The sequence below is a fragment of the Mesoplodon densirostris genome, chromosome 1 (genome assembly GCF_025265405.1).
Source record: "Mesoplodon densirostris isolate mMesDen1 chromosome 1, mMesDen1 primary haplotype, whole genome shotgun sequence".
Classification (NCBI taxonomy): Eukaryota; Metazoa; Chordata; class Mammalia; order Artiodactyla; family Ziphiidae; genus Mesoplodon; species Mesoplodon densirostris.
Window position 1 is genome coordinate 21,317,752 of NC_082661.1, and position 27,866 is coordinate 21,345,617.

Sequence of the window (27,866 nt, forward strand, 5' to 3'; positions counted from 1 at the left end):
AATCTCTGCGAGTGGAGTTTGGGCATCAGTGTTTCTTTAAAAGCTCCCCAGAACCCGTGCAGATAGATTGAGAACCAGTGGCCTGTGTTTTCCAAGAGTTTGACAATAGCACAGGGTAATTAAGGAGCATTGATGGGCCAAATTGAAGTTGTTCCATTCTGTCTTTTGCCACAGAAACACATGCTTGTGGCCCCTTTGGTAAGAGACATAAACAAGGAGTTTCACTGACAGACACAGCACAGAGAGAACATAGATATGTATACAACCCTGATGGGAGACTCACACATCACAGACAGAGGCACATGCACACACACACCCATGGTCCATGGTTAGAGACTATGGCTCCTGACACACATATACACATGTATTCTGGTACAGAAGGACAATCCTAGAACTTCATAAAAAAGAACACAGGTGCAGACACATACCCACACACATTCATAACATAGACTCTGGATACATATCCAGAGAAACATGCACACAAGAAGAGGCAGACATATAGTTTCGTGGAGAGACAAACAGTTATACACAGAAAGAGACACACACACAAAGAGTTCACGTGTATAGACATAGCCAAGGATACACACAGAAACACAAAGAGACCTACATTCACAGAGATATGGAAGGCAACATAGAGGCCCATTTAGGCACCCTGAAGTGAAGACACATGCTCATAAAAGCACTCTCAGGCAATGTTAGGACATTTTGTGTGTAAGATCATGAAGCATAGAAGTGCCTTTGCCTAGATCTGTTTCCAAGTGGGCGTGAAGCATGCAAATTGTGTAGCCTCAGAGGAGTGAACACACTAGCTTTCAATGGAAATAGACTCTGCTGAGAAGTTCTCCTTCACAGGACCCTGCAATCTTGGGGAAGGAAAAGCAACAGCACAACAACAACGAGATGACCCCTGTGGGGTGCTGGCAGCTCTGGAGACTAGAACAAAAGATCCTGTAATAGTAATTCCTTACAGTGCACCAATTTCCCTCCCACCTTTGAACTCAAACTTATCACTTGCAGCAAACTTTACAGGTATAATGTCATTTGATCTTTAGAACAACTTAGTGGGCTAAGTTCTATTTTTGCCTTCATTTTGTAGGTATGGAAACTCAGGCACAAAGAGGTTAGTTAAGTAACTTTCCCTGGGTCACTCAGCTGACAGGTTCAAGTTCATGTCTGACTTGAGGCTGTGCTCCTCCCCACTCCTGACACTGCTACTTATTCCACTGAGAGGTCGTTGCAAGCTGACTGTTCTTACTCTTCCTCTGAGAAGACAGAGGGTCAGAGAGGCTAGGCACCTTAGCCAGGGCTCTTGAGGAATGAACTAAAGCTTTGAATCTGAGTGTCTGGTTCCTTGGTTGGAACCTGCCTTTACTACAGAGATGGACCTTTGGTTCATTCCTTAGGCTTTTTGTGAACTTGATGGTGTGGAGTTGGTGATTCTGAGGGTAAGGACCCAGAGCTATGAATGAACAATAATGGCCATGCCACAACTTTACTAAGAGTCAGGATATTATTCTCCTAAAAGACAGAGGGGTTGGAAGCCTTTTCTGTTTCTCTCTACAACTCTGTTTGCCTCTCTGAGAACTGGGCATCTTCTCTTTGTACTACACAGACCACTGGAATTTAAAAGCTCTTGAATTTGAATTTGTCCTGGCAGAGTGTCCAGAATGTGACCTGGCATCCCATCCCTTGGGGACAGATGATGTTGACTTTGGGAAGATCTATTTTCTGTGCATGTGTGTCTCTCTGGAATGACACTCACTGGAATGACACTCACTGGACAGGCAGAATCTTGGTCATAGTGTCCCATTGTGGGATCCCCTCCAGACCTCTCCCTAGCACTCTGTCATGGAGAGGACTGTGCCTCAGGGTATGCATATGATGTCACCTGTCCACCAACAGTCAATCAACGGTTTTTTGAGCATTTATCATATGCTTTTCTGTCATGGTTACAAAGTGGGTGTTCCTGTACTCAAGGGGTTTATGATTTAATTGAAGAGAAAATTAAACTGATCAACTGATTAGTTGATCAGTTAACAATTAAACCAGAAGATAGAGATTGGAAGTGGGATGATTGAATCTGACCAGGAGCTAACTCCCCTCACTCCCCACCCCTGAACACACACATGTAATGCTTTAAAAATGTATTTAAATGAGTTGGCAATATTTAAAGGTCAAAATATTTCACATAAAATATTTGGATTCCTAGGTTCTGTTGAAAAAAAAAATTAGATCTGGCAACTCTGAACCTTGGTACCACATAGAAATCATTGGCTAGAGCTGAGTAGCAGCTGCCCTTGAGATAAGACATGTGCTATTCCATTCCCCACTCTCTTTATAGTCTTGAATTCTGGCCCTCTTTTATTCATTAAGATGATCTGCCTGAATCCTGCATCTACCTCATTGACTGTCATGCATAGGCATCAATTACTATCAAAGTTCAGTGATAAATATCTTAGAAAGTTGAGGAGGGAAAGTCATTGAGGGCTGGGGCAGTCAAGAAAGACTTCATGAAGGAAGTGGTAATTAAGCTGGACTATAAAAAAGTTAGAACTTAGGGAAGGGGATGGAGAAATGGAATGTACTTGTGTGTAAGATGCATGAAAAGAGGGACAAAAGGTGAGTATGAAGTTAAATCCTGAATGGATGAAAAGCCTAAATGGGAAAAGCCAAATTTTTGGACATTAGGAAGAAAATATTGGAGACTATTTTATCAGAACTGGGGAGAATTTATTTTAGTGACATAGAAAACTCAAGCCACAAAGGAAAACATTCAGCGGTTTGACTTCACTAAATGTAAAAGAAAGCACAAAAAAACCTCTGTTTCTCTAAAAATGCAGAAAACAAAGTCAAAGTGCAAGCTGAAGATAGGAAGAATATTTGCAATGCATAAAATAGAGGATAAATATCCAAAATTGATTAAATAAAAACTCCCACAAATCAACAAGACAAACAACTCAATGGAAAAATACGTATAAATCATATGAACATTCCATTGACAGAAAGGAAACACAATAGCCAATAGATAATGAAAAGATGTTATACCTCAAACATTTTATCTGGGGAATGAAAACTAAAACAATCATGATATATCATTTCATAAATATCACATTGGCACAAATTTTTATTTATTTTTATTTTTTTATTTTTTATTTTTTGCGGTATGCGGGCCTCTCACTGTTGTGGCCTCCCCCGTTGCGGAGCACAGGCTCCGGACGCGCAGGCTCCGGACGCGCAGGCTCAGCGGCCATGGCTCATGGGCCCAGCCGCTCCGCGGCATATGGGATCCTCCCAGACCGGGGCACGAACCCGTATCCCCTGCATCGGCAGGCGGACTCTCAACCACTTGCGCCACCAGGGAGGCCCTGGCACAAATTTTTAAATGTGACAATTCCAACGGGTTGGTAAGGATGTTGAAAACTGGCACCTTTACATACTGATTATAGAAGAGGGACTTGGTATAAAAGCTGTGGAGAATATGGCTTATGTTAAGTTGTTAAAATGTATAACAACAACAGCATGAAGGACTAAGGAAGAAGTGGAGGCTTACTGTTCCAAGGTTCTTAAGTTATACGTGAAGGGGTATAATATTATTTGAAGATAGACTGTGGTAAGTTAAAGGTGCATGTTTTAAGCCCAGAGCAACCACTAACAAAACAGAACAAGGATGTATAATTAAGGAGCCAAGGAATGAACTTATTTACAAAACAGAAGTAGAGTCACAGATGTAGAAAGCAAACTTATGGTTACCAGGGTATAAGGTGGGGGAGGGATGAATTGGGAGATTGGGATTGACATATACGCACTACTCTATATAAAATAGATAGCTAATAAGAACCTACTGTATAGCACAGGGAACTCTACTCAGTACTCTGTAATGGCCTATATGGGAAAAGAATCTAAAAAAGGAGTGGATATACGTATATGTATAACTGATTCACTCTGCTGTACACCTGAAACTAACACAACATTGTAAATCAACTATACTCCAATAAAAGTTAAAAAAAAAAGGAGCTAAAGTGGAGCTAGAATGAAATAATGTTCTTTTAATCCAGAATGAGGCAGGAAAAAGGGACTAAGGAAAGATGGGCTGCATAGAAAATAAAAAGCTAGATAGTAGATTTAAACATAACACTGTTGATAACCAAATGACTTAAAAACACAATTAAAAGTGAAGATTGTAAAACTGGATTTAAAAAGAAGATCCAGTTACAGTGACTTTATAAGAAACACATAAATAAAAAGACACAGAGAGGTTTAATGAAAAGGACTAAAAATACATTTAAAGTATATTTAATACAATGAATAATCATGAGAGAGCTAGAGTAGCTGTGCAATATCAGAAAAAAATAGTCTTCATAAGAAGGAAGAGTTGCAGGTATAAAGAAGAAAATTTCATGATGAAAGGGTTAATTCATCAACAAAACATAACAATCCTAAATGTGTAAGCACAACAACATAGTTTCAAAATGCATAAAGCAAAATCTGGCATTACTGAAAGGAGAAATAGATAAACCTATAATTATGATTGGATATTTCAAAACATTACTCTAAAATTTGATTTAATAATTGACACAGAAAAACAGTAATGATGTAGAAGACTTGAATAGCACCATTACCCAGCTCAAGCTAATTGATGTTTATAGAACACAGCACTCAGTAAGAGCAGAAAACAATCCTTTCACATGGGATATTCAAGACGGGCCACATACTGAGCCATAAAACAATTTTCAGTAAATTATGAAGATTGAACTCACACAGAGTATGTTCTGTGACCACAACAGAAGTAAATCAGAAACCCGTACCAGGAAGATATCTTGGAAGTCCATGAAACTTGGAATTAAATAACATACTTCTAAATAATTACCAGATCCAAGAGGAAATCACAAGGGAAAATAGTTTTAACTGAATGAAATGAAACAAAACTTCAAAATTGTGGCCTGCAGCTGAAGCAGTGATTGTGGGAAATATATATATATATAATTTGTAAGAATTATATCACAGTGTTAACCTTCTGGCCCAGGGGATTAGATTACAGGGCAATTACAATGTATGCCTTGAAACTTCCCATAGTTTTCAGTTTTCCACAAAGACTTTTCATTATCTTAACATTCAGAGAAAATGATATTAATTTAAAAAACAGATTCAAAGATATTTTGTAACTTTCCCAGTCTCAAATAGCTGATCAAGGAGTGGGTCATTTCAGATTTGAATCCAACGGTGTCTCAGTTAGAAAACCCATGTCCTTATCACTATGTTGTGCTGTTTCCCTGTAATAATCTCTGGGCAAACCCTTGTCTTAGTTAAGCACACCCATAGCACACAGTTCTTTTGGTCTTGGAGCACTCCAATATGTTATCTCTTGTCCAACCACAATGAGCGGGGCAAGTGAAAGGAAACTGAGAGTAAAACTCTTCTGTCTTACGACTAGTATTCATGTTCCACGTCTTCTGGACATTTGTGAACGTTTTAGTACTTCTGGATGTGTGAGCCTCAACTGATACTTATCAATAAAACCCATCCAAGACTTCCGGGTAAGATGGCGGAAGAGTAAGACGCGGAGATCACCTTCCTCCCCACGGATACACCAGAAATACAGCTACACGTGGAACAACTCCTACAGAACACCTACTGAACGCTGGCAGAAGACCCCACACCTCCCAAAAGGCAAGAAACTCCCCACATACCTGGGTAGGGCAAAGCGGAGAGATCCCCACACAGAGGATCGGTGCCGAGCGGCCCTCACCAGCCCGAGAGGCTTGTCTGCTCGCCCGCCGGGGCGCGCAGCACTGGAAGCTGAGGCTCGGGCTTCGGTCAGAGCGCAGAGAGAGGACTGGGGCTGGCGGCGAGAACTCAGCCTGAAGGGGGGCTAATGTGCCACAGCTAGCCGGGAGGGAGTCCGGGAAAACTCTGGAGCTGCCGAAGAGGCAAGAGACTTTTTCTTCCCTCTTGGTTTCCTGGTGTGCGAGGAGAGGGGATTAAGAGCGCTGCTTAAAGGGGCTCCACAGACGGGCCCGAGTCGCGACTGAAAGCGCGGAGCCCAGAGACGGGCGTGGGACGCTGGGGCTGCTGCTGCCGCCGCCGAGAAGCCTGTGTGCGAGCGCAGGTCACTGCCCACACCGCCCTTCCGGGAGCCTGTGCAGCCCGCCACTGCCGGGGTCCCGGGATCCAGGGGCGGCTTCCCTGGGAGAACGCACGGCACGCCTCGGGCTGCTGCAACGTCACGCCGACCTCTGCCGCTGCAGGCTCGCCCCGCACTCCGTGCCCCTCCCTCCCGCCCGGCCTGAGTGAGCCAGAGTGCCCGAAGAGGCTGCTACTTTAACCCTGTTCTGTCTGAGCGAAGAACAGACGCCCTCCGGCGACCTACACGCAGAGGCGGGGCCAAATCCAAAGCTGAGACCCAGGAGCTGTGAGAACAAAGAAGAGAAAGGGAAACCTCTCCCAGCAGCCTCAGAAGCAGCGGATTAAAGCTCCACAATCAACTTGATGTACCCTGCATCTGTGGAATACATGAATAGACAACACATCATCCCAAACTGAGGAGCCAGGAGTCAGTGCTGTGCCTCTGAGGTGGGAGAGCCAACTTCAGGACACTGGTCCACAAGAGACCTCCCAGCTCCATATAATATCAAACGGCAAAAATCTTCCAGAGATCTCCATCTCAACACCAGCACCCAGCTTCACTCAACGACCAGCAAGCTACAGTGCTGGACACCCTATGCCAAACAACTAGCAAGACAGGAACACAACGCCACCCATTAGCAGAGAGGTGGGCTAAAATCATAAAAAGTCCGCAGGCACCCCAAAACACACCACCAGACGTGGACCTGCCCACCAGAAAGACAAGATCCAGCCTCATCCACCAGAACACAGGCACTAGTCCCCTCCACCCCTCCACTAGTAACCCACTAAACCAACCTTAGCCACTGGGAACAGACACCAAAAACAACGGGAACTACGAACCTGCAGCCTGCAAAAAGGAGACCCCAAACACAGTAACATAAGCAAAATGAGAAGACAGAAAAACACACAGCAGGAGAAGGAGCAAGATAAAAACCCACCAGACCTAACAAATGAAGAGGTAATAGGCAGTCTACCTGAAAAAGAATTCAGAATAATGATGGTAAAGATGATCCAAGATTCTATTTCCCAGATCCAAAATCTTGGAAATAGAATAGACAAAATGCAAGAAACAGTTAAAAAGGACCTAGAAGAACTAAAGATGAATCAAGCATCGATTAAAAACACAATACATGAAATAAAAAATACTCTAGATGGGATCAATAGCAGAATAACTGAGGCAGAAGAACGGATAAGTGAGGTGGAAGATAAAATAGTGGAAATAACAGCTGCAGAGCAAAATAAAGAAAAAAGAATGAAAAGAACAGAGGACAGTCTCAGAGACCTCTGGGACAACATTAAACGCACCAACATTCGAATTATAGGGGTTCCAGAAGAAGAAGACAAAAAGAAAGGGACTGAGGAAATATTTGAAGAGATTATAGTTGAAAACTTCCCTAATATGGGAAAGGAAATAGTTAATCAAGTCCAGGAGGCACAGAGAGTCCCATACAGAATAAATCCAAGGAGAAATACGCCAAGACACATATTAATCAAACTGTCAAATATTAAACACAGAGAAATCATATTAAAAGCAGCAAGGGAAAAACAACAAATAACACACAAGGGAATCCCCATCAGGATAACAGCTGATCTCTCAGCAGAAACTCTACAAGCCAGAAGGGAGTGGCAGGACATAATTAAAATGATGAAGGAGAAAAACCTGAAACCAAGATTACTCTACCCAGCAAGGATCTCATTCAGATTTGATGGAGAAATTAAAACCTTTACAGACAAGCAAAAGCTGAGAGAGTTCAGCACCACCAAACCAGCTTTACAACAAATGCTAAAGGAACTTCTCTAGGCAAGAAACACAACAGAAGGAAAAGACCTACAATAACAAACCCAAAACAATTAAGAAAATGGGAATAGGAACATACATATCGATAATTACCTTAAATGTAAATGGACTAAATGCTCCCACCAAAAGACACAGACTGGCTGAATGGATACAAAAACAAGACCCATATATATGCTGTCTAAAAGAGACCCACTTCAGACCTAGAGACACATACAGACTGAAAGTAAGGGGATGGAAAAAGATATTCCATGCAAATGTAAACCAAAAGAAAGCTGGAGTAGCAATTCTCATATCAGACAAAATAGACTTTAAAATAAAGACTACTAGGAGAGACAAAGAAGGACACTACATAATGATCAAGGAATCGATCCAAGAAGAAGATATAACAATTGTAAATATTTATGCACCTAACATAGGAGCACCTCAATACATAAGGCAAATACTAACAGCCATAAAAGGAGAAATCGACAGTAACACAATCATAGTAGGGGACTTTAACACCCCACTTTCACCAATGGACAGATCATCCAAAATGAAAATAAATAAGGAAACACAAGCTTTAAATGATACATTAAACAAGATGGACTTAATTGATATTTATAGGACATTCCATCCAAAAACAACAGAATACACATTTTTCTCAAGTGCTCATGGAACATTCTCCAGGATAGATCATATCTTGGGTCACAAATCAAGCCTTGGTAAATTTAAGACAATTGAAATTGTATCAAGTATCTTTTCTGACCACAATGCTATGAGACTAGATATCAATTACAGGAAAAGAGCTGTAAAAAATACAAACACATGGAGGCTAAACAATACACTACTTAATAACGAAGTGATCACTGAAGAAATCAAAGAGGAAATTAAAAAATACCTAGAAACAAATGACAATGGATACACGATGACCCAAAACCTATGGGATGCAGCAAAAGCAGTTCTAAGAGGGAAGTTTATGGCAATACAATCCCACCTTAAGAAACAGGAAACATCTCGAATAAACAACCTAACCTTGCACCTAAAGCAATTATAGAAAGAAGAACAAAAACATCCCAAAGTTAGCAGAAGGAAAGAAATCATAAAAATCAGATCAGAAATAAATGAAAAAGAAATGAAGGAAATGATAGCAAAGATCAATAAAACTAAAAGCTGGTTCTTTGAGAAGATAAACAAAATTGACAAACCATTAGCCAGACTCATCAAGAAAAAAAGGGAGAAGACTCAAATCAATAGAATTAGAAATGAAAAAGGAGAAGTAACAACTGACACTGCAGAAATACAAAAGATCATGAGAGATTACTATAAGCAACTCTATGTCAATAAAATGGACAACCTGGAAGAAATGGACAAATTCTTAGAAATGCACAACCTGCCAAGACTGAATCAGGAAGAAATAGAAAATATGAACAGACCAATCACAAGCACTGAAATTGAAACTGTGATAAAAAATCTTCCAACAAACAAAAGCCCAGGAGCAGATGGCTTCACAGGCGAATTCTATCAAACATTTAGAGAAGAGCTAACACCTATCCTTCTGAAACTCTTCCAAAATATAGCAGAAGGAGGAACACTCCCAAACTCATTCTACGAGGCCACCATCACCTTGATACCAAAACCAGACAAGGATGTCACAAAGAAAGAAAACTACAGGCCAATATCACTGATGAACATAGATGCAAAAATCCTCAACAAAATACTAGCAAACAGAATCCAACAGCACATTAAAAGGATCATACACCATGATCAAGTGGGGTTTATTCCAGGAATGCAAGGATTCTTCAATATATGCAAATCAATCAACGTGATACACCATATTAACAAATTGAAGGAGAAAAACCATATGATCATCTCAATAGATGCAGAGAAAGCTTTCGACAAAATTCAACACCCATTTATGATAAAAACCCTGCAGAAAGTAGGCATAGAGGGAACTTTCCTCAACATAATAAAGGCCATATATGACAAACCCACAGCTAGCATCGTCCTCAATGGTGAAAAACTGAAACCATTTCCACTAAGATCAGGAACAAGACAAGGTTGCCCACTCTCACCACTCTTATTCAACCTAGTTTTGGAAGTTTTAGCCACAGCAATCAGAGAAGAAAAGGAAATAAAAGGAATCCAAATTGGAAAAGAAGAAGTAAAGCTGTCACTGTTTGCAGATGACATGATACTATACATAGAGAATCCTAAAGATGCTACCAGAAAGCTAATAGAGCTAATCAGTGAATTTGGTAAAGTTGCAGGATACAAAATTAATGCACAGAAATCTCTGGCATTTCTATATACTAATGATGAAAAATCTGAAAGTGAAATCAAGGAAACACTCCCATTTACCATTGCAACAAAAAGAATAAAATATCTAGGAATAAACTTACCTAAGGAGACAAAAGACCTGTATGCAGAAAATTATAAGACACTGATGAAAGAAATTAAAGATGATACAAATAGATGGAGAGATGTACCATGTTCTTGGATTGGAAGAATCAACATTGTGAAAATGACTCTACTACCCAAAGCAATCTACAGATTCAATACAATCCCTATCAAACTACCACTGGCATTTTTCACAGAACTAGAGCAAAAAATTTCACAATTTGTATGGAAACACAAAAGACCCCGAATAGCCAAAGCAATCTTGAGAACGAAAAATGGAGCTGGAGGAATCAGGTTCCCTGACTTCAGACTATACTACAAAGCTACAGTAATCAAGACAATATGGTACTGGCACAAAAACAGAAAGATAGATCAATGGAACAGGATAGAAAGCCCAGAGATAAACCCACGGACATATGGTCACCTTATCTTTGATAAAGGAGGCAGGAATGTACAGTGGAGAAAGGACAGTCTCTTCAATAAGTGGTGCTGGGAAAACTGGATAGGGACATGTAAAAGTATGAGATTAGATCACTCCCTAACACCATACACAAAAATAAGCTCAAAATGGATTAAAGACCTAAACGTAAGGCCAGACACTATCAAACTCTTAGAGGAAAATATAGGCAGAACACTCTATGACATAAATCACAGTAAGATCCTTTTTGACCCACCTCCTAGAGAAATGGAAATAAAGACAAAAATAAACACATGGGACCTAATGAAACTTAAAAGGTTTTGCACAGCAAAGGAAACCATAAACAAGACCAAAAGACAACCCTCAGAATGGGAGAAAATATTTGCAAATGAAGCAACTGACAAAGGATTAATCTCCAAAATTTATAAACAGCTCATGCAGCTCAATAACAAAAAAACAAACAACCCAATCCAAAAATGGGCAGAAGACCTAAATAGACATTTCTCCACAGAAGATATACAGACTGCCAACAAACACGTGAAAGGATGCTCAACATCTTTACTCATTAGAGAAATGCAAATCAAAACTATAATGAGATATCATCTCACACCAGTCAGAATGGCCATCATCAAAAAATCTAGAAACAATAAATGCTGGAGAGGGTGTGGAAAAAAGGGAACACTCTTGCACTGCTGGTGGGAATGTGAATTGGTACAGCCACTATGGAGAACGGTATGGAGGTTCGTTAAAAAACTACAAATAGAACTACCATATGACCCAGCAATCCCACTACTGGGCATATACCCTGAGAAAACCATAATTCAAAAAGAGACATGTACCAAAATGTTCATAGCAGCCCTATTTACAATAGCCCGGAGATGGAAACAACCTAAGTGTCCATCATCGGATGAATGGATAAAGAAGATGTGGCACATATATACAATGGAATATTACTCAGCCATAAAAAGAAATGAAATTGAGCTATTTGTAATGAGGTGGATGGACCTAGAGTCTGTCATACAGAGTGAAGTAAGTCAGAAAGAGAAAGACTAATACGGTATGCTAACACATATATATGGAATTTAAGAAAAAAAAATGTGATGAAGAACATAGGCGTAAGACAGGAATAAAGACACAGACCTACTAGAGAATGCACTTGAGGATATGGGGAGGGGGAAGGGTAAGCTGTGACAAAGTGAAAGAGCGGCATGGACATATATACACTACCAAACGTAAGGTAGATAGCTAGTGGGAAGCAGCCGCATAGCACAGGGAGATCAGCTCGGTGCTTTGTGACCGCCTGGAGGGGTGTGATAGGGAGGGTGGGAGGGAGACGCAAAAGGGAGGGGATATGGAAACATATGTATATGTATAACTGATTAAATTTGTTATAAAGCAAAAAATTAAAAAAAAACATTCATAAGAATAAAATAAAAAAAAAAACACCCCATCCAAGTTAACATGCCTGTATTAGAAGAGTTCAGAGTGTGGATATATGAACTTCACTGAATCTTTCAGTAGAAACCACGTTGCTGTGATGGCAGAGACCAAGAGTAAAGACCTACCAAGTTGTTTTGAGGAGGTCCTTGGAGTTGTCCTCATTCTCACTCTTCGTATAACCTGGTTATTCAACTATTTACTGGATTTAGTAAGATACTCTGGTAACTTTTCCTATTTGCTTAAGTTGTTTTTTGTTACTCCATATCAAAAGAACCCAATATTCCTAATTAAGCTCACCCAGATATTAAATAGCTGTTGGGGATTTAAATACAGACTGGTTGAACTCCAGGACAAGCAACTGTTTATATTCATGTTCAAGTGGAGTAGATGATAACTGCTGTCCAACAATAAATTGTAATCTAGGCACACTTGTTTTGAAGAATAAAATCGACATTTGTGTAACTTTTCCCTTCTTTATGTTTGATTGATTTAAATGCTTTCTTTTTCCTAGATCACATTTAGCTTATTTTTAATGAAAAAAAAAAAAAAAGAAAGAAACATGTTACTTATGCAGGAATGTTTCCTTCTCTCCTTTTCCACTCCCCAAATGCACATTTCCTGGTTCAAAAATCTTTCTGGAGTTTTCTTGACAAGATTTCCAGTTTTCAGAACTTTTCTACTAAGATCAAAGTACAGATAACAGGACAAGAAGGCAATGTGCTGGTTCCTCCCTCCTCCCTCATAAGGAACGGAGTTGGTTCTCACACCCAAATAGTTCTGCGGTGTGGTGTTCGGAGGTGACTGACAACAGTGGACTTTTTTATACACTCCAGAATCTCATGTTACTCTGGAAATTCAAACAGCAGATCCCAGCTCGCCTGCAAACATCTGCTGTTCATTGATAGCACTGCCAGTCTCTTATTTCAGCTCTTCACTCGGTTGTGAAAGCACCTGTGTAGCTGCCTTCCTGAAGTTGTTTATTCTGAAATGGCATGCTAGAAGCATAGGCCAAATAGAGTAAGTTTGCTGAAAGCTACAAGTTAATTTGATGGTTTTCCTGCTCCTGAATGAGCTTTCTGATGCCTTCACTTTCTCACAGTCTGAAGCATGTCAGTTCATTACATTTGGGAAAATACATATTAATGTGTTCAGTAAGTGACTTGGGAAGAAATGTGTTTATCTCATTCCCCCAAAAGCTGATGGGCATGCATTTCCTAATATGAATAATTTACTTAGAGGAGGGTGATTATGATCATACAGCTTGGATTGCTGGATTGCATTTGCCACAGGTACTTTTGCAGTGCTTCCTGGAAAAGTGATTATTTTTAGTACATCCATACCCTTTGCCTTATTCAATTAGTGGCTCCTTGAATTATTGATTTCATAGTTTAATTTGCAGTGGTGTCATCAGGGCCCGCTTCATGGGCATGCCACCTGTGCAGTTACTTAGAAGGGCCCCATGCTGCTTTAATACCCTGCAGTTCCTGTTTTGAAATTCCTAATACACTTTGAAATTCTTAATACACTTTGAACTCTGATTTTCATTTTGCATTGGCCCCACAGATAGGTATCCTGTCCTGGGTGTCATCAAGATGCAGGGACGTGGGGGTGGGCTAGTCAGAGTAGAGTAATGAAGTGAGCACAGAGCTTGGTAACTGGGTAGCTGTATGACCTGCAGCAAGTTTGATCCTTGGTTTTCTCAGTAGGAAACAAATAAATCAAATAACTACCCCTACTTGCTCCCAAATTCTTGTGACACTTAAAATGAAATGATGCTTGTGAAGATACAGTGTAAGCTTTCGTGAATAATATGTATATATTAGTATTATCCATTCATTTACTTTTCTTAGACCTGAAGTCAAGCTATGACTACGGAACAAGTTGATTAACATTTAAGTCCCAGGTGGCTGGGGAACACCTGTTATAGGGCACATTATTTCTTCCCAGCATACCTGCTAGAAATTTTCCTTTACTAAAAGCTTTTAATATGTATATTCTTCAGTACTTGGGCCATGCAATGAATTATCGTTTTAGTTCAATTCTACTCCTTGGCCGTACAGTACACCATGTGACATCCAAAAAACTATTAAATGCCAGACTGCAACTGAATAAGAATCTTAAGAGGAACTCAGGATCTTGCATTTGTTTTGTGTTGCTTGGTTTTGTTTTAGGTGGAAAGAACATCAGCTTTGGTATCAGAAAGACTTGGCTCTGCCCATTTTGCTGTGAAAATAAGTGAGAACTTTCAGAATTGTGAGGCTGCAAAATCACTCTTTAAAGTGACTAGTTCCATAGATCCTCAAAATGTGGCAACTATTATTGTTTATTTTTATCTTTTATTGTGTACTCTTGTTTCATGAGTGGTGTGTGTGTTTGTGTGTGTGTGTATCCACAACTAGATTGTAAAGTCTTTGAGATCATAAACTGTGGCTTGCTTTCCTTTTTAATCCCCTACAGCTTCTAGTATAGTTGTGAGCATTTAACAAATAAGTTCATAAAAACTATTTTTTGATTGATTTTTTTTGACAGAACTGAAATTAAAAATCAACTCAGCTTTGTCAAATGCTTTTATAAACACCAAAATTGCATTCTGGCAGACTAACCACATATTTCAATAAGATCCTAAGAGCATTTGTTCATCTGTGTCCAGGCTACAGAGACATTTTTTAATAATCAGTCTGTGAAGCCTATCAGTTTAGAAATTCCATTTGGAGAACTGATAAATTTGTCCTGAGTCATTCCAGGCTATCCTGGACTTCAAGAAGCAAGCTGTGCGTAAGTTTTGAGGACGGTGCCTGTATATCATTTCTGAAAGGACTAATGCATATACCATGTTTTACAAACCAGAGATACTGAGGGAGTATGGTAGAAAGTGTCAGGAGAATGTGTCTGAGCACAGAGAACAGGACTGTGACACAGCTGGGGAACCAGAAGTCATTCAATAGTATCAGAATAACAAGGAATGTGGCTGGGGAGTGATGATGTCTAATGGTCAGCACTGAATCTTACCTTTCTGGAAATCTCAAAGAAGAATGGTTTGGCCTTAGTTAAGGTTCACTGGGTTTGGGGAGGAGAGTAAGGGGAAAGGATGAAAATATACAAGTGTTTTGTGCTCTAAGCCTGGACTTATCTTAGAAGTAGAGCAGAACTGAACCTATAGATGGGAGGCCAGTGGCCTCATTGGTAGTGCACACAATGTGTTCTTCAAGAGATGAAGAACAAGGGAGGTCAGGCAGAGGGGCTGGACTCCTGTCCCCACTGAGCTTACTGCACTACTGGATGAGCTCCCCTGCTGTAATCTCCACTGAGATGGGAAGCAGGCAGAAGTCAGGGCAGACTGGAGGCTCATAGGCATGTTTTATGTCATTTTTAAAATAGTACACACAGTGTTTGTGCCAGATAGATCCTACGGTAGCCTCATGATTTCTATCCCCTAATATTCATGTCCTGTGTACTCTCTTCCCCTTGAGCGTGAGCATGAATTGTGATTTGCTTCTAGCCAGTAGAACATGCCAAAGTGACAAGGGATTTTGCAGATGTATTTAAGGATCCAAATCAGTTGGTTTTTATCTAAACAGAGTGATTTATTCTGATCTATCCTGGGTGGGTCTGGAGTGAAAGCCCTTAAAAGAGAAACTGGGTCCTTCCCTAGGTGAGAGGCTGTCCTCATGGGTTTGACAAAGTAAGTGATCATGTTGGAGAAGCCCATGTGGCGAAGAGGTGGTCAACCTTGAAGATCTGACGCAAGCTTCCAGCCAAAGCCAGTAAAAATCTGGCTTATACAGTTGCAAGGAAATGAATCTGAGTGAGCAGATTTTTCCCCAGTTAATCCTGCACCTGAGAATTCAGCCTTGCTGACGTCTCTCCTGAAGCCTTATGAGAATCTGAGCAGAAGACCCAAATAAGCCATGCTCAGACTCCTGACCCACCACCACCATGACATAATATGTGTGTGTTTTTTTTTTTTTTTTTTTTCCTGTGGTACACGGGCCTCTCACTGTTGTGGCCTCTCCCGTTGCGGAGCACAGGCTCCAGACGTGCAGGCTCAGTGGCCATGGCTCACGGGCTCAGCCGCTCCACGGCATGTGGGATCTTTCCAGACCGGGGCACGAACCCATGTCCCCTGCATCGGCAGGCGGACTCTCAACCAGTGCACCACCAGGGAAGCCCTGTGTGTGTGTTGTTTTAAGATACTAAATTTGTGGTAGTTTTTTATGCAAAGACAGAATACTAAATGCAGTGTTTTAAATAGCAATGCAATCAGGCAGGAATCACTCCAGGTCTTTGTTTTTATTTTATTTAACTTTATTTTTTTTCTAGCTTTATTGAGGTATAATTGACCAAGTAAAATTATATATATTTAAGGTGTACAGCATGATGATTTGATATATATGTACATTGTGAAATGATTACCACAATCAAGCTAATTATCAGCTTATCCATCAACTCTCATAGTTACCTTTGTGTGTGTGTGTGTGTGTGTGTGTGTGTGTGTGATTAGAACACTTAAGATTTACTCTCTTAGGACATTTCAAATATACAATACAGTACTATTAACTACAGTCATTGTACTGTATATTACATCCCCCAAACCTATTCATCTTAGAAGTGATAGTTTGTACCCTTTGGCCAACATCTCCCCATTTTCCCTGCTCTCTGCCCCCTGGAAACCACAGTTCTACTTTCAATTTTATGAGTTCAAGTATTTTAGATTCCACATATAAGTGAGATCATGCATTATTTGTCTTTGTCTGGATTATTTCACTTAGCACAATATCCTCCAGGTTCAACCATATTGTCACAAAGTGACATATATGTCACATTTTCTATATCCATTCATCCATCATTAGACATTTATGTTGTTTCTATGTCTTGGCTATTGTAAATAATGATGCAATGAACATGGGGGTACAGATATATATACCCAGAAGTGGGACTGCTGGGTCATATGGTATTTCTAGTTTTAATGTTTTGAGGAACCTCTATATTGTTTTCCATAATGGCTGCACCAATTTACATTCCCACCAACAATGTACAAGGATTTTCTTTTCTCTATAAATTAGCCAATACTTCTTGTCTCTTATCTTTTTGATAATAGCCATACTAACAGGTGTGAAGTAATATCTCATTGTGGTTTTGATTTTTATTTACCTGATTAGTGATATTGAGCACCTTTTCATATACAAATTGGCTATTTGTATGTCTTCTTTGGAAAAATGTCTATTCAGGTCTTTTGCTCATTTTTAAATTGAGGTTTTTTTCTTTTGCTGGAGTTATATGAGTTCCTTATGTATCTTGGATACTAATGCCTTATCAAATACATAATTTGCAAATATTTTCTCCCATTCTATAGATTATCTTTTCATTTTTTTCAATATTTTCTTTGTTGTGCATAAGCTTTTTAGTTTAATGTAGTTCTACTGTTTATTTTTACTTTGTTTCCTATGTTTTTGGTGTCATATCCAAAAAGTTGTTGCCAAGACCAATGTAAAGGTGCTTTTTCCCTATGTTTTCTTCTAGGAGTTTTATGGTTTTGGGTCCCATATGTAAGTCGTTGATAGATTTTCAAGTTAATTTTTTGTGTATGGTGTGAAATAAAGGTCAAATTTCATTCTTTTGAATGTGGATATCTAGTTTTCCCAACACCATTTATTGATAAGACTGTCCTTTCTCTATGTTATATTCTTGGTGCCCTTGCCAAATATTAGTTGACCATATATATATAGGTGGATTTATTTCTGGCATCTCTATTCTGTTCCATTGGTTTTTGTGTCTGTTTTTATGCCAGTACTATACTGTTTTGATTACTCTAGTTTTGTAATATAGTTTGAAATCAGGCAGTATAATGCCACCCTCTCAAGATTGCTTAGTCTATTCAGGGCCTTTTATGGTTCCATATGAATTTTAGAATGGTTTTTTTCTATTTTTGTTAAAAGTACCATTGGAATTTTGATAGGGATTGTATTGAATCTGTAGATTGCTTTCAGTATATGGACATTTTAGCAATATTAATTATTCCAATTTATATACACAAGATATTATTCCATTTATTTGTATCTTTTTAAATTTATTTCATCAAAGTCTTATAGTTTTCAGTGTACAGATTATCAACTTGGTTAAATTTATTCCTATTTTATTCTTTTTGAAACTATTGTAAATGGGATTGTTTTAATACAAGGACCTTGGGAGCTTCAACCTTTCTCCTGCTGATATTTATATGCCTGATAGGCATGTACATTTGCAAACTCTCAGTTGAAGCCTTTGGATGGCTACAGGGGTTTGCTATTGTGCCTTTCAGACATTAGAATTGTTCTTCCTCATTTTATTGCATATTCCATGACTCAGACTTTTTAATCTTTGAGATTTCCTCTGCAGAGGTAATGGGAAGTCAGACTGAGAAGAAGGCAAAGGTTAAGTTTGTATTTCCAATCATTAGCTATAAGGCACCCAAGTAATTTTGACTTGTGTGTCTTAGGTATGCATGGAGTTTGGTGAGGCAGAGAGTTGTGTGAAGGTGTATAGTTGCAAGAGATCAAAACAAAAGTGGTCCAGTGCTCAGGCAAGCAAAGCAGCCTGAATTTTCAGGGAATCCAATCAGAGGTCAAGGAATGAAGGTTCCAAAATCTTGGCAGACAATAAATAAAACCTAGACATCCATCATCTGAACTCCTTGTTCAATTCAGTTTAGAAGAAGGGTCTGTCTTTGCCTGGAATGTCTTTCCACCAGAATAGTGGTGGTCCCAAGCATGAGACTGCTTGAGCCAGAGCTCTGATATGTGTTTGTTCCTGGCTGAGCAGGTCTGCTAACAGCTCATACTTAAACATATTTCTAGCTTAAGGAAGTTGCCTCCTTTTCCTGCTTACAGGAAAATTACCTTTGTCAGGTAAATAATAGAATAACTGGGTCTGATATGGACACAAACACAGAGAGTCACTGTGAAAGGGATGACCGCATGAGTGAATGTCTTCCTACTTACTGGAATTCAATGAGGCTGATTTCCATTAGTACCTTATTACCACATAATAATTTATCATCTTCTGAATCCAACAACACATAAAAAGAATCATACACCATGATCAAGTTGGATTCATTCCAGGGTCACAAAGATGGTTCTACATATGCAAGTCAATCAATGTGATACACCACATCAACAAAAGAAAATACAAAAACCAAATGATCATCTCAATAGATGCAGAAAAAGCATTTGATAAAATTCAACATCTATTCATGATTAAAAACTCTTGCCAAAGTGGGTACAGAGGGAACATATCTCAACATAATAAAAGCCACTTATGACAAACCCACAGCCAATATAATACTAAATGGTGAAAAGCTGAAACCCTTCCTGCTAAATTCTGGAACAAGACAAGGATGCCCACTCTCACCACTTCTATTTAACATAGTATTGGAAATCTTGGCCATAGCAATCAGACAAGATAAAGAAATAAAAGGTATACAAATCAGAAGTGAAGAGGCAAAATTGTCATTATATGCAGATGACATTATACTATATATAAAAAAACCTGAAGACTCCACACAAAACTATTAGAACTGATAAATGAATTCAACAAGGTAGCAGGATGCAAGATTAATATAGAGAAACATGTTGCATTTCTCAACAGCAATATATCAGAAAGAGAAAGTAAAAAAAAAAGTCCCATTTAAAATCACATCAAAAAAAAAAAAAAACAACCTAGGAATAAACCTAATCAAGGAGGTGTAAGACTTATACACCAAGAACTATAAATCATTGATAAAGGAAATTGAAGATGATTCAAATAAATAGAAATATATCCCATGCTCTTGGATTGGAAGAATTAATATAGTTAAAATGGCTATATTACCTAAAGAAATCTGCAGATTTAATGTGATCCCTGTCAAATTATCCATGACATTTTTCACAGAGCCAGAACAAATAATCCTAAGATTTATATGGAACCACAAAGGACCCAGAATTGCCGAAGCAATCCTGAGGAAAAAGAACAAAGCCAGAAGCATAACCCTTCCAGACTTCAGACAATACTACAAAGCTACAGTAATCAAAACAGCATGGCATTGGCACAAAAAACGACATATGGAACAATGGAACAGAATAGAGAATCTAGAAACAAACCCACACATGGTCAATTAATCTTTGACAAAGGAGGCAAGAATACACAATGGAGAAAAGACAGTCTCTTCAGCAAGTGGTGTTGGGAAAGCTAGACAGCTGCATGTTAATCAATGAAGTTGGACTACTTCCTCACATGATACACAAAAATAAACTCAAAATGGCTTAAAGACTTAAATATAAGACTTGACATTGTAAAACTCCTAGAAGAGAACATAGGCAAAACATTCTCTGACGTAAATTGTAGCAATATTTTCTTAGGTCAGTCTCCCAAGGCAAAAGAAATAAAAGCAAAAATAAACACATGGGACTTAAACTCAAAAACTTTTGTACAGCAAAGGAAACCAGAAACAAAATAAAAAGGAAGCTTATGGAATGGAAGAAAATATTTGCAAACAGCGTGACTGATAAGGGATTAATTTCCAAAATATACAAATAGTTCATACAACTCAATATCAAAAAAAACCAAACAACCAATCAAGAAATGGGCAAAAAACCTAAATAGACGTTTCTCCAGAGGTGACATACAGATGGTCAACAGGCACATGGAAGGATGCTCAGCATCACTAATTATTAGAGAAAGGCAAATCAAAACTACAATGAAGTACCACCTCACACCAGTCAGAATGGCCAACATCAAAAAGTCTACAAATAATAAATGCCGGAGAGGGTGTGGAGAAAAGGGAACCCTCCTACACTGTTGACAGGAATGTAAATTGGTGCAGCCACTCTGGAAAACAGTATGGAGGTTCCTTAAAAAACTAAAAATAGAGTTACCATATGATCCAGCAATCCCATTCCTGGGCATATATCTGGAAAAGATGAAAACTCTGATTTGAAAAGGTAATGCACCCCAATGTTCATAGCAGCGCTATTTACAATAGCCAAGACATGGCAGCAGCCTAAGTGTTCATCAACAGAGGAATGGGTAAAGAAGATGCAGTACATGTATAAAATGGAATATTAACCATAAAAAAGAATGAAATAATGCTATTTGTAGCAATATGGATGGACCTAGAGATTATCATACTAAATATGTAAGTCAGACAGATAGATAAATATTATATGATATTACTTATATGTGGAGTCTAAAAAATAGTGCAAATGAACTTATTTACAAAACAGAAACAGACTCGCAGACAGAAAACAAACTTATGGTTACCAAGGGGGAAGGTAGGGAGAGGGATAAACTAGGAGTATGGGATTAACAGATACACACTACCATATATAAAATATATGAACAACAAGGATTTACTGTATAGCACAGGGAACTATATTTAATATCTTATAATACCCTATAATGGAAAAGAATAAAAAAAAGAATATATATATATATATATATATATATATATATATATATAACCAAATCACTTTGCTGTATACCTGAAAATAACACTATTGTAAATCAACTATATTTCAATTAAAAATAAAAAACCTATTTTCCAAATATATTTTGAATATTTAATTTTTATTTGTTATGATTTTTATAGAAAAAAATCCCAAGACTTTAACACAATTGGCTCATCTTTTTTTGCATTTCTTTATCATTTTTGTTCAAATGCACCATAATTTTTGCATTATTATACTTTATAATAAAGTTTTTTCTACCAACTTTCTACTTATTATTTTGTCATTAACATCTCTCACAGAGAAGCATAGTCTATATGAAATAATCTTTAATCGTAGCATTCAATTGCACACTTACTTAAAAAAGTAAATTTACTAGCATAATTTACTTAAAAAAGACTAAGTAAAATAAAGATCTTATCAGTGGTTTCCTATTGTTTGATATTATTAAGAGGTTTCTTTTTTTGAATTATTTCTGCATTATTTATATTACTAGATCACTAGTTAAAAATATGAAAAAGTCATAAGGTTTTAATACAACTTCAATGATGTGATCAAATTACATATTATTTCCCCCATTTATAGCTGAGAAGCAGGCTAAGAAAGTTAAGTGATTTTTCCAATTTAAAACAGTCATTAACTGGCAGAACCATTCTTATAACAAGGGATCTCTGATTTCTTTATTATTTCCCCAATTCATAGTTTTTCCATATTTGATTACAAGATATTGGAGAAAGGGTTTCAAGAGAAGAAAGAAGAAAAATTTGGTGGATTTAATATATTTAGATGGCTATCATTATATGATAGTGAACTAAGATAATAATAAATATTAATAATGACTTACACTTATTAAATGCTTCAATATGCCAGGCACTGTGCTAAAGGCTATTAATCAGTTATCACAATTAATCTTCAAGCCCATGAGGTTTTTGGTATAGAAATTCCTATTTACACATGAAGAAACTAAGGCCCAGAGAGGTTAAATACTTTTTGCCTACCATGTGTAAGTTACCATCAATCAGTTTGTGTTGTTTTGGTTTTATTTCTTACATAAATGAATTCACTGGTGAAGCCATCTAGGCTCAGATTTTCTTAGTGGAAAGGTTTAATTAAACATTTTAAGAATAATTACACGGCTAGTAACAATTTCTATTTTGTCTTGTGTTTGTAATTTGTGTTGTCCAAAGACTTTTCCATATGATCTGTTGTCAAATTGATAAGAAAAAATTATTCATATTATTTGTAGTATCTGTAATTGTGTCCCTCTTTCATTCCTGATATTGATAACATTTCTTTCCTCTTGTTTTCTTTTTCACCAGTCTACCTAGAAATTTATCAATTTTACTGATATTTTCAAAGTACCAGTTTTTGGTTTCATTGACTTTTCTCTGTTTATTTTTAATTTTATTGATTTCCACTCATATTTATTTCCTTCTTTTTACTTAGTTTTGACTTAATTTGCTCTTCTTTTTCTTAGTTTCTTGAGATGCAATATTAGAGCATTGACTTTAGAATTTTCTTTTTTTCTAATATGAACATTGCATCTGTAAATTTCTTTCTAATCAGGTCATTAGTTGCATCCCACCACTTTTGATACTTTAGGTTTTCATTATCATTTCATTTCAAGTATTTTCTATTTCCTTCGTGATTTCTTCTTTGACCCAAGGGTGTTTTAGAAGTATTGCTTTATTTTTGCTAATTATAGTTTAGTTCTGTTGTGATCAGATAATACCTGTCTTTCACACTTTTGGGGGCTTGAAATTGAAAATAACTACTAACAAGTCCCATTTCACTCAGTGCACTTCATGTTTATGCTCTTTTAGCATCCCATCCACTCTATCAAACATGTCCCCATTTGTATGATAAAATGTAAGGCTCTACTATACATAACCAAAAAACTGTCAGCCCATTCTCCCCTACAATTCCAAAGAATCTAAAGCAAATAAGATGCTTGAGTTCTTCCAGAAAGAGATTTGACTAGTAAGGGAAAGTCATTGAAACTTTGTAAGCCTTGGTTTCCTAATTTGAAAATAGGGGATAATAATTTACCCTGCCTCACCACATTTTCTGAGGAATAAAATAGAAAATTCTTTGAATATAGTAATTTCTTAATAAAAGGTGGCTAATATCAATATTTGAGTGCATTTTCTACCTAGAAACTATGCCAGTGCTTGCCTACACTACCTTATTTAATATTCCTGACATTATGGTAAGTCTAATTATCTCCATTTTACAGATGAGGAAACTGAAGATTAATAGAAATTGTACTTGTTCAAGGTCACATACTGAGTAAATAACAGAAATTAATTATATGGTCTGTCTGATTCCAAAACCTATTTTGTTTTATTTATTTATTTATTTATTTTTCCATTGTATGTTACATTGCATCTAAAATAAAATAAATGTCTGTATTATATTTATAACTCAAATTATGCCTACTTTATAAACAGAAACTGGTATATTATAGAAATCTGAATATCTAGGAGTAACAAGGTAAGAATGTGGCAGTTGAATAGACTTAACTCAGTCTCCAAATGTGACAACACGTGCAAGTGCACACACATGCACACACACACACACACACACATTCAGGAAGACCGAACTTTCCAACAGATTTTATAGAGGAAGAGTCTAATATTCACTTCTCTTCCAATTGTCCTTCCTTTTAAGATGCCACAGAGATGCTGATGATTCTTGGATTTTGCTTTTGACTTGACATTGACTGTCTAAGCCATTTGGGATAGTTTTCCCACCTTTTTGCCACAGGTGGCTATGTCCATCTGGAAGCTGGACCATTCCTCTCCAAACATTTTAGACACCTGAGAGTAGGGATGGTGACTTGTCACTGTCATGTCTTTAGTACTTGGCATAGCACTGGAGAAGATAGGTGTTACATGCCATTTGAAAACGTGGTGCCCGAGGATTTCTGCTGACTCAGATGTCATTAAACTTCTATGATAATCCTTTCCTTCTTTTCTCCTTTACTTTCCAAAGAGCCCCACAAACATTTGGCTGATGCTAAGGATACCCTGCACTTTCTTTTCTATAATATTTGCTAACTAACTCAAAGGGTTTATGAAACCTCCTTGGACAGTCTTTTCAATATTTGTTCACCCTAAATGGAGTACTTCCTTATTTCCAGCCTGAAGTTACTAGTGCTCCTCACCTTTTTCTTGCTTTAATTCTAGCATTTACTTCTCTTTACATGATGTTGGTTTCATAGGAATATACTTTATTTCAGAACTATTGTTCTTCCCTCTCCTACTTTTTCAAGATTGGAGGTATTGAGACCACCTCCTCCCAAGCCTTCTGGGGAGTAGGTTTGGGTTGTAGCAGAAACGTAAATTTATTTAGGAGAGAAACTAAGGTTTGCTTCTGGAGGGCTGGCTGAAATACACCCACACTGGGCAGTGTCCCTGTGGCTGCCAGGTCATTGGAATAGTATACTTACTTACATGATCTGCTCTTTTATTCATGTATAGGGCTTGTCATTGCTTTCCTCCTAGAGAAGTTTGTCACAGGAGGGAAATAATAACAGAGAATGGAAAGAAAGAATCAAGTTACTTAGCAGTGCCCCCCCTGCCCCCCATAAACACACTTTTACTTTACAAGATAAACTTACATTTAACTTGTATAAATATGAAGATTTCACCCTAAAACTATACTCACTCCATCAACCTATTCCCATTCTCCTTTCAGTTCCCCATCAGAACTTTTTCTGCATGGGCATTTTCTGACTCTCCTCACCCTTGCCTATAGGTAAGTGTGGAGGAGAATATTTACGCTGATAAGATGATAACTTTGTGCAGATGATTTGTCACCAAGGGCTTTGTAACATCTCATCATGACTGTGGAGATTTACTGACTATTGTCTGAGTCTCTGCTGTAGTTTCTGCCCATAAAATAAATTCATGCTATTATTAGCTGAATAAAATGGTGCCTATGTAATGATCTTGAAAGGTCTTGAAGGTGAACAGCCTTCGAAAAAAGGGAAAAAGTCATTTTGAGTTAATATGGAGTATTAAGTACATCATTGCTGAATATACCAAAAGAAAATTATTTTAGTCAAAGACAGAGGTTGAAGACAGCTTGTTTAAAAAGGCAGGTCACATCGTGTACTGCAAGCTCCTGCTAACAAGGTTAGAGTTAATAGATTATTGATCCATTTATTGTTTAGTAGCAGGCTAATTTTTTTCATCAGCTATGGTGATTAGGAATTTGTCTGTTTGAGAGTCCAATTCAATAAAAATCTTTCATTTGATATTACTTTCTAATGTCAAGTAGCATATGCCTTTGATGCACTAAACCCTGTTTATTGCTACAGTCACCCTGGGGCATTCGTATTCCTGCCATTGTGAGCACTTTTCTTTCTGAGGTTTACTTTGCTTTGTCCCTCAAGAGACTGGTAAACCCTTTCTGGTGTAGAAAGTCTTGGGCTTACAGGCCCCAAGATAAGGGTGGAATCTGATCATATCATCCAGTGCTAACACCTGCTCCACTTCACTGAAGTTCCTATTATGTGGGATTTTATTCAATATTGCTATGAGGAACTTGAAATAATGTGTTGCTAGTTATCTCCCTAGTGTCCAAGAAGTTCTAGTCTTTATATAATAACAAAAGGAAAACTGTTATTGAAGTCCCATAGTTCCTGAGTTTTGAAGAAGATGCTAGACTTGAGAAAGAACAGATATCAAACTCCAAGTTACACGTGGGGTGTGTGTGTGTGTGTGTGTGTGTGTGTGTGTTTACTTTTCCAGGCTTTAGTGAAATTAGAGCTGTGTGATATTTTCTGATTTATTTAACAAAGAACTGAAAATCTTTTTTAGTAAACACAGTAAAGATGTGTAGTCTGCTTCACCTCCTATGGAGATTCAACACATTTGTGAAGCAGCAAAGAGCAGAGGTTGAGAGTCTAAACCCTGCAGCCAGGAGGTCTGGGTTCAAATCCCCTTTACCAAGGGGAAACCTTGTAAAAAGATGCCAGATAACTTTGGTTCTATGCTCTTTTCTAAAAAACAAAATATGGATATTAATAGCACTTTCTTCATGGAGTTTTTAGAGAATTAAATGAGGTAAAACATGTAAAATGTTTAAAACAGTGTCTGGATAAACAGTGTTTTGGAAAATGCCTGGCTTTGCTTCTAGAACTACATGTTTTTATTGTTTCCAGACTGACATTTACTTTTTAACAATTAATAAACTTTATTTTTAGAGCAGATTTAGTTTCATAACAATATGTAGTAGAAAGTACAGAGAGTTCCCATATACCCCCCGTCCCCACGCATGCACAACTTCCTCCAACATTGACAGCCAGCACCACGGTAGTACACCTGTTACAATCCATGAACTTACATTGGCATATTATTATCACCCAGAGACAATTACTTCTTTTAAACATATCCTCTTTGACTGAAATGATTTTACCTTTTTTGTGTTCCAAACTTACTGTTTTCTTGCCTGAGTTCAGTGAGCATTGGGAACAGGTGATTGTTACCCGTAGAATGTAGCAGAAAAGAATGAAGACACAGTTACAAGTGGAGACTGTCCTTCTAGTTTCTACGATAGGCAGGTGTGCATTTTTTAATATTCAGTATGTAGATATTCATCCACTCAACTAACATTTTCTTTAGGTTCAGGGGATATAATAATGAATGACACGATGTTTAAATTCAGAGTTTATACTCTAGTTTGAGAGATAGTGACTGATTTGTTACCATTCACAAGAGGCATTGGGGACAAATGAGGCCACACTAATGTTTAATGTTGAAATCACAATGATGGCAAATACACACTTTCTTGCTGGCTTTCAGCCCTCACTCCCTGGCCCTAAAACCTCTTCAGTTAATTTTAAAAATCCAAATGGGGTCTAGCACATGTGTATCTACATATTTCTGCATTTCTAACTACACTCTCCACTGAACCACAGCACCATTCCAGGCAATGCTTTCTTGTTTTATCTAAACAATTTACACTCAGAATATAGGATACATTGTTTGTAAATAAGGATACCCATAATGGATGCCGTCTAACCTGTTTATGACAAAGACTCCTAACACCTCTGCCCAGATCTCACTACTTTCAAATTTGTTTCTGTTTTCCTTAAGTGTCTGATGAAGTGCTGAGGAGGGCAGGGTCTGTTTATCTTATACAGAGGGCGGTGGTCCCTGGAGAAAGCAAGAGTGTAAAATCAACAGGCTTCCATGGAATCAAGGGAACCCAGCTGATCTTCCCTGGAGGTGGCAACACCAAGTGT